General features: G+C 36.3%; 1 pseudogene; it reads right to left on the reverse strand.

Moving 5' to 3' along the window:
* Nucleotides 1–7,166: 7,166 nt before the first annotated feature.
* On the reverse strand, nt 7,167–7,285 carry LOC125058994 (annotated as a pseudogene).
* Between the last annotated feature and the right edge of the window lie 6,249 nt (nt 7,286–13,534).

Below are 13,534 nucleotides of genomic sequence, written 5' to 3' on the forward strand. Positions count from 1 at the left end.
ATTATACAACATTAAATTCAAAGACGTCAAAGTTTTCGAATCATCAATTTTAGTTAAAATTTGGAACACAAAAAACAAAATAGACCGATCTTTTATCAATGCAAATATTACCAATGGAGACCCGTAACAGTTTAATGTTATAAATGCAGTTTTATAGTCCTTGAGAAATTAAAACATAGAGTGCAAAAATTTTTGTTCTACGACCAAAACTGACAAAGTTATGGGCAAAATACCGAATGTAATGAATTTGTGATTACTTATTATTATTTTACAAATTTATTATTCAAATCACGTTTATTTTAAATTAATGCCATTGTCATTATATTAAATGAATAACGTCAAGTCAAATTAGTGTAAAACCGTTAATAGGAATGGTTAATTTCGAAATGACTATTCAATGGTCGATAATAATAATGACTCCATAGTCATTATTATTATTAAACGTTATTTATCATAATTTTAAATATTAAATCAATGACTATAAATATTAAAGTAATCTTTGACACTCGTTCCTATGACTGCCGTTCGACTCTGTGGTCGATTCGGGTTCGGTCGTGGAACGAGTACACGAAATGTCACGAAACTGGAATTACAAATGCTGGTTGCTAAAATACAGGAACTGGTTGGTGTGGCCCTCAGTTCGATTGAGCGGTCTAACTAAGCAGAAGCCTTTAAACAGTAGACTCTCAATGTCGATATTAAATGACTGATGCCAACAAACCAATCTATGACAATAAGGAGAAGTATTTGTATAATATAAATAGTCGAATATTGAGGATTCATAACAATTCAGAAGTGCGATAAGGACCCAATCTAAGGTGCGTACAAGTGTTTTATATGATTATTAATGTTATTGCTTAGTAGGCTATGTATGCCTATCGAGCCATGTGTGCTTAATGGGTGATGTGTGCCTATTGGCCATGTGTGCTTGGTGGGTTATGTGTGCCTACGATGGGAAGCCAAGTGTGCTTCAGCTACTAGAGGCTATGTATGCCTGCCGAGCCATGTGTGCTTGGTCGATAGGGGGTTATGTGTACCCACAATAGGAAGCCAAGTGTGCTTCAGCTACTAGAGGCTATGTATGCCTACTGAGCCATGTGTGCTTGGTCGTTAGAGGGTTATGTGTGCCCACAATAGGAAGCCAAGTGTGCTTCAGTTACTAGAGGCTATGTATGCCTACCGAGCCATGTGTGCTTGGTCGATAGGGGGTTATGTGTACCCACAATAGGAAGCCAAGTGTGCTTCAGCTACCAGAGGCTATGTATGCCTATCATGAGTCATGTGTGCTTGGTCGTTAGAGGGTTATGTGTGCCCACAATAGGAAGCAAAGTGTGCTTCAGTTACTAGAGGCTATGTATGCCTACCGAGCCATGTGTGCTTGGTCGTTAGAGGGTTATGTGTGCCCACAATAGGAAGCTAAGTGTGCTTCAGCTACCAGAGGCTATGTATGCCTATCATGAGTCATGTGAGTATCCTAGAGGTATTGTGTACCTAGAAAAAAAAAAAAGAGAAAAAAAAAAAAAGAAAAGAACATTAAGAGTTACTCATTTTTGTTATTAAAGTCAATCATTGTAATATTCATATAATCATAAATGAATATTCATGGATTTATTTCTAATAAAAGTAAGAAAATTTAGTAACATTATAATATTTTAGATTTTGTTATTTCCTGAATTTGGTTTAATTCTATCACTCACTTGTGAGCATTTTATTGAACAATATTGTGTTAATATGAAAATTCTTTAGTAATACAGGTACAAGGAAAATGTATAATACATAATTTGTAAAGAGTAATTTACAGACACAAGGAAGTAGCTTTTACCAGTAAGCCTTTTTTTTAAGGAAGACTTTAAAATTATATATTTCCATCAAGTAAGTATCATGAGAAGTCAATTATAACCATTGGGGTTTACCTGTGCAGTAAGTTACAAACTATGCAATTTTAAACTCCTATCTACCATAAGACAAATTATTGTAGCAGTGTAAAGGTAAATTAAAAATTTGAATTTATTGATGTCCTTAATGCCAACAGAATTTAGCATAAATAAAGCTTGTATTGTAGATTCTAAATGTGGATATCAGAATGTTTTTGGTGTCCATGTTTTCCCAGAATTGGGTGATATTTAAAGAATTCACTCATTTAATAGGAATGTGCTTATTAAGATAGATTTTATTCTGTTAGTTATTTTTGACATCATGAACTTAAATAAAGCTTATAAAATAGAAAAGCTTTATTTTTAAAGTAATTATAATACATATAACATAATTTTATGAATTAACTTTGTTTCTTGTTGAAGTACTTGTGGTCAAGAATAATAATAAAATCAAATGCAGATATGTCACAGACTGATATAAAATATCTTGTGCAGTGTGTTATTAAGATGTTTGCAGTTGGTCCAGGCCAGAGTCATCTTTAACAATTTAATTTGAACAGAATAAAGGAACCCTAGAAACGAAGCAGGACTAGGTAGACTAGACATTGACATTTATCAAGTTCATCTCAGGTATGGTGCAACTTACAAGCTAGAAATAACATGGTTAAGTCTATGGGGCATATTAAATTATCTGAACACAGTTTATACTGTCAAATATTATATTTTTCTTATGTACTTGAACAATATTTTGAGCTTTGATTCAGCACTTTTCTTTATGTTATTGTCCCTTTCATTGTCTACAAAATGTTTTGATTGCTTAGTTTTGTTCCATTCTTTGCCTAAGTAATTGTATATTTTATGTAGTTTTGCACTTCTTGCACTTACCTTATTTAATGTAATTTTTATCCTCATGGAGCCTAGGAAAGTGCATTATTTGCACCAGGGAGTTTATAGTGTTGTTGATGGAAAGTGCTATTTGCCCATGACAAATTTATCTTGTCAAAATCTTACATTATCCAAGAAATGCCCTATTGCTAAAGGAACTTGTTTTGTTGAAAAAGATAGTACCTATGTAAATAAAGTAACCAAAAATAATTCGGAATATGAGCCCCTACTAATATTTGGCATAAATGTTGGTCCCCAAATTGACAAAGAGGCATTAGGTAGATCATTCACTTTTACTCAATTATCTGCTTTGCATTTAATCTAGGAGAAAATTGTTGTAACAACTCAACTAAAATGAGAATAGACTTATTGGATGAGAAACCTGTAGTTTACCGACCATATAGATTATCCTTTTCGGAAAGAGGTCGGGTTAAGGAGATAATAAATTACTTGTTGCAAAATGACATTATACAAGAGTCCAATTCAGGAATTATGCCAGTCCTATTTTATTGGTAAGGAAGAAAACAGGAGAACAGCGCTTATCCGTTGATTATAGGGCTCTCAATAACAAAACGAGGAAGGATTGTTTTCCGTTGCCGATAATCGATGATCACTTAATTAATGATCAATTAACTAACCTTAGTGGCAATAGATTCTTTACATCTTTAGATCTGATTTCTGGGTAATAAACTTGATGAGTTAGCATTGGCTTATTTGGATGACATTCTTGTGCCATCGGTTACCCTGGAGGAGGGATTTGAGAGGTTAGAGAATGCTTTGAAGTTGTTACGGCAAAATGGGCTCACTTTAAAATTATCTAAATGCCGATTCTTCAGTAATACCCTTGACTATCTAGGCTATGAGATTTCTGCAGAAGGCATACGTCCTAACGAAAGTAAGATTCTAGCTGTAAAAGAGTTTCCTATTCCTCAGAACGTACATGAAGTCCGTCAGTTTTTGGGACTAGCAGGCTATTTTAGAAAATTTATCAAAAGTTTCGGTGAAACAGCTAGGCCTCTAACCAACTTTCTCAAGAAGGGAAATGTTTTAAATGGACAGATAAAGAATTTCGTTCGTTTACTACCTAAAAGGATAAATTAATTGGCCGACCAATTTTAGCTATATACAATCCTAATTTTGAAACTGAGTTGCATACGGATGCAAGTTCTTTAGGCGTGGGTGGGATATTGATGCTATAGCGGCCGGAGTCGCGTGCTCTTAAGCCAATAGCTTACTTTAGCCAGTAAACCGCCCCGGAGGAGCGTCACTTGCACTCTTATGAACTCGAGACCCTTGCAATTGTATGTTCGTTAAAGAAATTTAGGGTATATTTTTTGGGGATTGAGTTCAAAACTGTAACAGACTGTAACGCTATTCGAACTACATTAACGAAACGTGACTTAATACCCTGAATAGCTAGGTGGTGGCTTTTAACAAGTGAATTCAATTTTAGTATAGAGTACCGGCCAGGCATCCGCATGGCTTATGTGGACGCACTGAGCCGTAACACGAAATTAACACCCGAGGTTATCGATAATTCTACAGTTACAGTCTATAGTATCGACACTGATAATTGGCTCTTGACTTTACAAATGTCAGATCCTGAGATATCCCGAATATATAAAATTCTTAAGCCTTAGTCTGATAGAGAAGCTAAAGATATTAGGAGAAACTATTTAGTTAAGAACTATTTAGTTAGAGTGTATAGGAGAGTTGATGATAAGATCTGTTTAGTAATTCCTCGCAGTGCTCGATGGCAAATGTGTAAATCTAACCACGATGACGCAGGTCATCTAGGAATATCAAAGACTACCGAGAAGATTCAATCTGTTTTCTAGTTTCCTAAGTTACGTAGAATTGTTAAAAAGCATGATAAGTCTTGCATTAAGTGTGCCTATAGGCACGCAAAAGGCATAAGGATAACGCGTCTCGACATATGAATGGTCAGTTGTATCCGATAGAGAGGGTAAGCATTCCGGTCCACACCATTCACATTGACCACTTGGGTCTATTTGTCAAAAGCAAGAACGGCAATATTTACATTCTCACCATAGTGGACGGATTTACCAAGTATTTGTTTGTAAGAGCTGCTAAGGATACAAAGACTAAAACAACTGTTAAGAGCCAACGGCCAAGCCGGAAGATATAATTAAACGATCTTAAGCTCACTTGTAAAGTTTTCTGACGGTGAGGACGAACGGAACTGCGACATGTGTGTGTAGGAAAAATTCAGTGAGGAATTAATAATGCAACTAACTCCACCACTCAAAAGACAGCTACGGAAGCATTATTTGGAACCAGATTGGAAGATAGCCTAAGTAATATGTTAGATATAAATAATGAGTCTAATCCAAACTGTACAGAAGTGAGGCAAGAAGTTCGTATAAATATCCGGTCTTACTAATAAAAAAATCACTATACATGCGTTATAACAAGGTGATAGTAATTCAGTGAATAGAGCTTGTACAGGGCATAAACACCTCTTTGACCAATAATCGATGTGTATTGGTTAAATAACAAAACGACCCTTATTTATTGTTACCCTGGCAACCCGACGTGTTTGATTGACGTTTGATTTAATAATTCTGTTACAACTCATAATTCTAATCTAATAGAAACTCCAAAAAATCAGACAAAGAGGACTAGAATTTTACATAAAAAGCCGCGTTCTGCAGTAGGTACAAAGGTTAGAAGAGGCATCTCAAATAGTGGAAAGTAGTAACGGATTGCACCGAGTTTGTAGACAGGATTCGCCGGGGATCAATATAAATGTGTCCGAACATAATGATAATTTAGAAGCAGTAGCTAGCAGCAGTAGTACGTCTGATAGCGAAAGTAACAAAAGTGACAATGAACTATCACAAAATCAATCTGAATCCAAATAATAGCCGAATGTAATGAATAATTGATTAAAACCAAATGTATAGATACGTTACAATTAGTTCACATGAAACTAAAATATTTTGTTAGTGTACTTATTTGAATTTATAAAACCTTTCCGTGATTAAATACCGTGCGTCGGGAGATCGCACGTAGTCGGACGGCCGAATGTAATGAATTTGTGATTACTTATTATTATTTTACAAATTTATTATTCAAATCACGTTTATTTTTAATTAATGCCATTGTCATTATATTAAATGAATAACGTCAAGTCAAATTAGTGTAAAACCGTTAATAGGAATGGTTAATTTCGAAATGACTATTCAATGGTCGATAATAATAATGACTCCATAGTCATTATTATTATTAAACGTTATTTATCATAATTTTAAATATTAAATCAATGACTATAAATATTAAAGTAATCTTTGACACTCGTTCCTATGACTGCCGTTCGACTCTGTGGTCGATTCGGGTTCGGTCGTGGAACGAGTACACGAAATGTCACGAAACTGGAATTACAAATGCTGGTTGCTAAAATACAGGAACTGGTTGGTGTGGCCCTCAGTTCGATTGAGCGGTCTAACTAAGCAGAAGCCTTTAAACAGTAGACTCTCAATGTCGATATTAAATGGCTGATGCCAACAAACCAATCTATGACAATAAGGAGAAGTATTTGTATAATATAAATAGTCGAATATTGAGGATTCATAACACGAACAAGGTTTACTGACCGCGCAAATGCAAGCGATGACGTAACATGATCTCAACGCTTGCCGCCGAACCACAGCGCGCCCCGCGCTGTTTATTCTGTTCGCGATACTCGTCCAACACGAAGCGTAACGTCACCGGTTTATACCCAATCGATTAATAAGTGATTTGATTTGTTTAATATTAGAAGGTTGTTATAATAATATAACAAATGAGTGGTAGAAATAAGGTAGATATCGGTTTTGAGCAAGCGCAATCCGATAATCTACCTAAAGTTGATACCTTCATGGTATTTGATTATCTTAGTAATCATTTAAACTACACAATCGCTGAAATTCGTGGTTGGAAACTTCAGAGGTAAGCAAATCACTTTATCAACCTAATCAAAACAGCAGGATAATAAGTAGGTAGGTACACATACTTGGACTAGCCTATAAATTACCCAAAAGTTTTAGGTTAGTCAGCCAGGACAGTTGTGTTTGTTGTTTAATTACCTACGCCGTTATTTTCAACAATAAAGGGTAAAGCTTATTGCTGCACATTTAATTGTCAATAAACACAAGAAATAATACTAAACATTGAGTGTCATGATTGTGCTACTCAACTGGGAGGTTGTAAGCACGGTGTAGCATTTCTTATGTGGCTTCATAGACGAAGCAAGGAACCATCCCCAACAGAAAAAAAAAACTTTAGAGGTGTCAAGGGACACCCGGATGGAACGAAATTCCTTTCGATTAATTTATATGTTAATTGGTATCATAACAGTATGATAGATTTTCTCGACACCAATCTTACGACGAAAAAAAAAAAAAAAGCCAACATCACGAGGTGTTCTCAGGCGGTCACCCATCCAAGTACTGACCTCGCCCGACGTTGCTTAACTTCGGTGATCGGACGAGAACCGGTGTATTACAATAGACAAAAAAAGTGTCGTGACAACTTTTCGTAAGAATTTTTTCCGTCTAGCCCCCTTTCACAACGCGCGATAAGGAACTTCGTTCCAACTGTTATTGGGCTAAGCCTAAATTAGCTACGGTGGGCACCACTTTAAAATTTATAAAGGCTAAAGATATGGGATCAGGCACACCAAAAAATCCAGATGACAGTTATGTCAAAGGTCAATTTGTAGAAGCTGTAAAAAAAAACAGTACAAGAAAATATCAACGCAAGAAGACAGATTGATACTTTTGTCGTTCCACAGTCCTTAACCAATCTAGGTAAACATGTGCCCCTCAGTAGAATGCTTAGGAATTTTAACCAATGTAATTGTAGACATAGTCTTGACGTGTATTATGACTCACTTCCTAGTTTTAAGAAGAAAATTCAGTCATCTCAGCCATAAGTCATGTAATATTTCCACGTTTCAATTTATTTATGTTTAAATATACAAATACTTAAGTAAACTCTGTCCGCTATCATTTATTAGTCAATGTTGTGTACACCTATTATTAGATTGCATGCTAGAATAAAACCCAATATTGTTAATTAGAAAATATATACATGTAATATGTTGGTGTTCCTTAATAAATAAATAAATAAATAAAGAAAAATCTATTCATAACCAGCTGGCAGCCTATTGCGTACCACAAAGCGCGTTAAAAAAAATGTCATTACATGTATTAATAAGTGAGTTTAGAAAAGAGGTATACCCTCTAGATATAAACGATGCAGCTAATTTTATTGACTTCTGCTCAAATCGGATGACTATAGATGACTGTAGCAAAGCAGAAGAAGCAACATTATCGCAAGCTGATTCACCATTGTGGAGGGAACTAAGATACTGCAGAGTAACGGCGTCAAAAATTCACGAAGTTGCAAACTGCAAGATTGATGGTGTTTTGGTTGAACAGATTTTCGGGGCATCCATACAGGAGACAGTCGCTATGGAAAGAGGAAAACGTCTGGAACCAGAAGTAAGAGTACACAGTAATAGTCAATTGTGGTCTTATTTTAAAACCCGAGTGGCCAATCCTAGGTGCTTCGCCAGATGGTTTGACGCCTGATCTCGTAGTAGAGATAAAATGTCCAATGACTAAAAAACTTTAGAGGTGTCAAGGGACACCCGGATGGAACGAAATTCCTTTCGATTAATTTATATGTTAATTGGTATCATCACAGTATGATAGATTTTCTCGACACCAATCTTACGACGAAAAAAAAAGCCAACATCACGAGGTGTTCCCAGACGGTCACCCATGCAAGTACTGACCTCGCCCGACGTTGCTTAACTTCGGTGATCGGACGACGACCGGTGTATTACAATAGCAAATAGCAAAAAAGTGTCGTGACAACTTTTCGTAAGATTTTTTTCCGTCTAGCCCCCTTTCACAACGCGCGATAAGGAACTTCGTTCCAAAAATTTTGTAAAAAGGAAAGAAAGTTTTGTAAAAAATAATGATTTGACGAAAAAATCAAAAGCTCAAATACAGTTGCAAATGTTTTTTCGTAACAGAAACAAAGGATGTTTTGTCTAGCAGATGTAGATTTTGAAAACAATCAAAAAACTGAACTTTGTCATCCCTCTTTTAACAGTACACCATTTTTTGCGCACTTTCAGGTCCCTTGGCACATTCAAAATCAGTTTTTCAGGTGTACTAGTTGAAGTATTAGTACATTTCGGTACTATACAGTACTTATAATGCGGCATATTTTCACATAAAAACCACAAAACCACAACACGACCCGCGCAGATCGAGTAAACTTTAATAAATATATGGCGGAGAGCGAGAGCGCGGGCGGTAAGGATCTCGTGACGTCACATGAGAATTTCGGCCGCCCCGCGGTTGGCTTGTACAAAATGTGTAATATCTTCGCAACCAATTTACCGATTTCAATGATTTAAAAATGATTGTACCTAATCGAGTAAAAGGAACACCATTATCTAAACAATACATAGAACTGCGACCAAATTCATGTACCAATCTTTCCTTCTTTTGACGTGATAACGTCTTTAAAATCGTTTTAGTCGGGTGACATGTTCAGAAACTTGTGTCACACCAAAACCTCACGAGCGCGATCGCAGGTATAACGAGAGAGAGACGGACCGATCTCCCGTCTCATCTCGAGCGCTGCCAGTCATTCCGTAAAACTTGTCACGCGGAATCCTCACGAGCAGAGGCTGGCATAGCGTTCGAGTGAGTGGACCGATCTTCCGTCTCTCTCACTCTAGCGGCATACAAACGAATGGAGATTTTCTCGTGCGGTTAAGTTTTCGTTGAATGTTTAACAGTGAAACAAAATGTGAAGTGCAAGTGAAGTGTTACAACAATTGCAACAAAAAAAGGTGAATAAAATAAAATAGCCTACTTACTAACAATTAACATTCTTGAATAAACTTGTAAAAGTAATGAAAGATGGAAAAAAACTTATATCACCAATAAGACGTTATCACGTAAACATCTCGATCGTAAATCTACTTTACAAACAACCAATATTTGAATTACAATTCTGGGAAATGCACCCAACAAAGAGTTGGTATTAACAAATTTGGAATGTTGGGTAAAACGATAGCCAGTTATCTTAATCTTCCAAACTCAGATTCATACACGGGACATTGCTTTCAAGGAACTTCTGCGACCTTACTTATCTATGCTGGCGGAGACATAACAGCACTAAAGCGTCACGGAGGGTGGAAGTCAACAACAGCTGCAGAAGGCTACATAGACGATTCTATAACTAACATAATCTTTATATCCAATTCGATACTCAATTCCATAGAAAATAATAAAAATGAAATTAATATAAACGTTCCATTGTCAACCCTGACGACTAGCTCTAATTGCACCTCCCAGCCTGTAATTCAGGTTCAGTTTCATAATTGCAATATTCAAAATGTGAATAATTATTATAATAAATAATTTGTTTCTTTTACATTGCATTTTATTAAATGTAGCTACCTATAGCCATGAGATTAAATAAAGTAGTGTATGCAACTGCATATAATTAGGTATTAAAACCCTCGTGTAATCTTATTTTGAGAGGGTTTTTTGAGGGGAAACTACCCATGTTTTAATACCCTCTATTATATTACAGTTGCATAAACTACTATTATGGTGGATTCTTCTCCGCTCCGAATAGCAGAATAAGTAATAAATATCGGATAAGTTATCGAATAACAAGTAATTAATTTATTTTACGAATGCAAATAGCATTTGGTGCCATCTGTTGACAAAACTAAGCATTATTTTACATAGAATTCATGTCAGTTTAAGAAATTCCGATCTTGAGGTGGTATTAAACTACTCATGTTTTAATACCCTCTATTATATTACAGTTGCATAAACTACTATTATGGTGGATTCTTCTCCGCTCCGAATAGCAGAATAAGTAATAAATATCGGATAAGTTATCGAATAACAAGTAATTAATTTATTTTACGAATGCAAATAGCATTTGGTGCCATCTGTTGACAAAACTAAGCATTATTTTACATAGAATTCATGTCAGTTTAAGAAATTCCGATCTTGAGGTGGTATTAAACTACTCATGTTTTAATACCCTCTATTATATTACAGTTGCATAAACTACTATTATGGTGGATTCTTCTCCGCTCCGAATAGCAGAATAAGTAATAAATATCGGATAAGTTATCGAATAACAAGTAATTAAAGAAAAACGCTTTTTACCGGATTAAAGTTATGTATTATTATTATAAATTTACAACTATTTGACATAATTTTAAATTTATCCGACGTTTCGCGTGCTTTACAGCGTGCGTGGTCACGGTGACTGAAGACAAAAGATGTTGAATGTCAAAAGGTATCACAGCTGCAGAGAAAGTTGCCTTATCTGTATTTGTTTCCCCGGAGTTGGTATCGACTAAAAGATGGAGGGTTTTGGCAAAAATGGCTCACGGTGTCCTCTATTTTCGCGGATTGTTTTTCTTTTTGAGATTTTAATTTGGATATTATTGGATCCCAGGTGTTTGACAATTTTAGGCCGTCTTCTCTATTGAAATTGGGGTGTTTTTTGATTTCAATGGCTTCGCGTACCAATCTTGGGAAGAATCTTTTCTCTTTCGCAAGTACTTTCGGTTGGTCAAAGCGTATGTAGTGATTAGGCCTATCTAGTATGTGTTCACAGACTGCTGATTTTGTGTGTCGTCTATGTCTTATGTCTGCAATGTGTTCTTTGAGTCTGCTGGACATATTGCGTTTAGTTTGCCCTATGTAAGACAGGCCACAGTCGCAATCCAGTTTGTATATACCTGCATCTTGCAATGGGGTGTTACTTTTGATTGGTCTTAGGAATTGCTGAATCTTCTTGTGCGGCTTGAAAATTGTATGAATAGAAGCTCGTTTTAGGATCCGGCTAATTCTATCTGTAACTCCCTTTACATATGGCAAGTAGGCTGGCTGGCGGGGAACTGTTTGTGTCTTGTTTTTGTTTTTGTGATGTAGCCGGGGGATGCGCAGCTTGTTTCGGTGTAGCACCTGTTTGACATGCTGTAGTTCCTCCTCGAGGTGGGCATCATCACAAAGACGCTGGGCTCTCTGAAACAAACATTTACCGACAGAAAGCAGTTGTGAAGGGTGGTGGTGGGATTCACCATTGAGGTACCTATCTGTGTGGGTTGCCTTCCTGTGTATTGTGTGACCTAGTGTGCCATCTGCTTTGCGTATAATTAAAATGTCTAAAAAGGGCAGACAGTTGTTGTTTTCTTGTTCAACAGTAAATTTAATGTTCTTGTGTATTGAATTTAAATGTGCTAGAAATGCAGATATTTTGTCATTGGGGAGTACTACAAATGTGTCATCGACATATCTCTCCAACTCCGGGGAAACAAATACAGATAAGGCAACTTTCTCTGCAGCTGTGATACCTTTTGACATTCAACATCTTTTGTCTTCAGTCACCGTGACCACGCACGCTGTAAAGCACGCGAAACGTCGGATAAATTTAAAATTATGTCAAATAGTTGTAAATTTATAATAATAATACATAACTTTAATCCGGTAAAAAGCGTTTTTCTTTAAATGTGTAAAGCTTATGTAAATCAAAGACAATACTATGTGCAACAGTACGGACTGGAAAATGCAAACAAAATTAGACGACTGGAATTCAAGAAAACAAAGGCATCTCGTCTCCTAGCATCCATAAATTTTCTTAAAAGATGCAGAGACCACAACATCATCCCCAACTGTGTACGATTGGCTCCAAGAAAGGACATAGTTGGGAGCGCCAGTATTCTTGAAACAGCAAGTAGAAAATTGTTAATTAAACTTGTCGCCGGACATAGAACAGAGTATCAACGACTAAACATTCAAATCCAAAATGAAACGGAGGAACTTCGTGAGATATTATCGGAAACAGATTGGAGGCAGTGCATAAACATCTTAAACACTCGGGCTCACAACAAATTCAATAACTGCAAAGTCACACAAATAAAAAAGTTTGAAAAACTAGCACAGAACATCAATAGACAATTGTCAAACGTCGCGACTTTAAATGACACACCCGATAGCAGTCAAAACGTCACTGTCATCAATCTGTCGAAACAAAATTTGGATAAACAAACCATTGAGGTACTAAACAAAGGCTTAAATTTTGCAACGGCACCGCGAAAAATCCCTCACGAAGAAATTGTTAGTTACGTAGAGGAATGTATATTCAAAAATACGATACCAAAGGATGAGGCTGAAACCATACGGCAAGATATCTCGTGCATACTGCGAGCAAGCAAACCGCCAAAAAGAAACCTCACCTTCGCTGAAACAAAGGCTCTCGCGGAGCTAAAGGCGAACGAAGATTTGGTAGTACTCCGAGCTGACAAAGGGAATGCAACCGTTGTTATGGATACGTCGGAATACGAAAGCAAGATGGCTCTCCTCTTAAACGATGTCAATACCTACAAAAAAGTCGATAAAGATCCCACAAACAAGGTAATAAAACAAACATCTAGCCTCCTTACTAAATATTCTGAAACACTGTCATTAGACGTCAAATCTTTAACAACAGCCTGCGTAAAACCTCCAAAAATGTATGGATTGCCAAAAATACACAAACACAACAATCCTTTAAGACCCATAGTCAGTCATATCGACTCACCCACATACAAATTAGCCAAACACTTAGTGTCAATATTATCCCCTCTCAGGGGGCACACTAGTGCTCATGTTAAGGACTCTTACCATTTTGTGGAAACATTGAGAGATCTAAAATTACTCCACAATGAAACCATG

The sequence above is a fragment of the Pieris napi genome, chromosome 18 (assembly GCF_905475465.1).
Source record: "Pieris napi chromosome 18, ilPieNapi1.2, whole genome shotgun sequence".
Lineage (NCBI taxonomy): Eukaryota > Metazoa > Arthropoda > Insecta > Lepidoptera > Pieridae > Pieris > Pieris napi.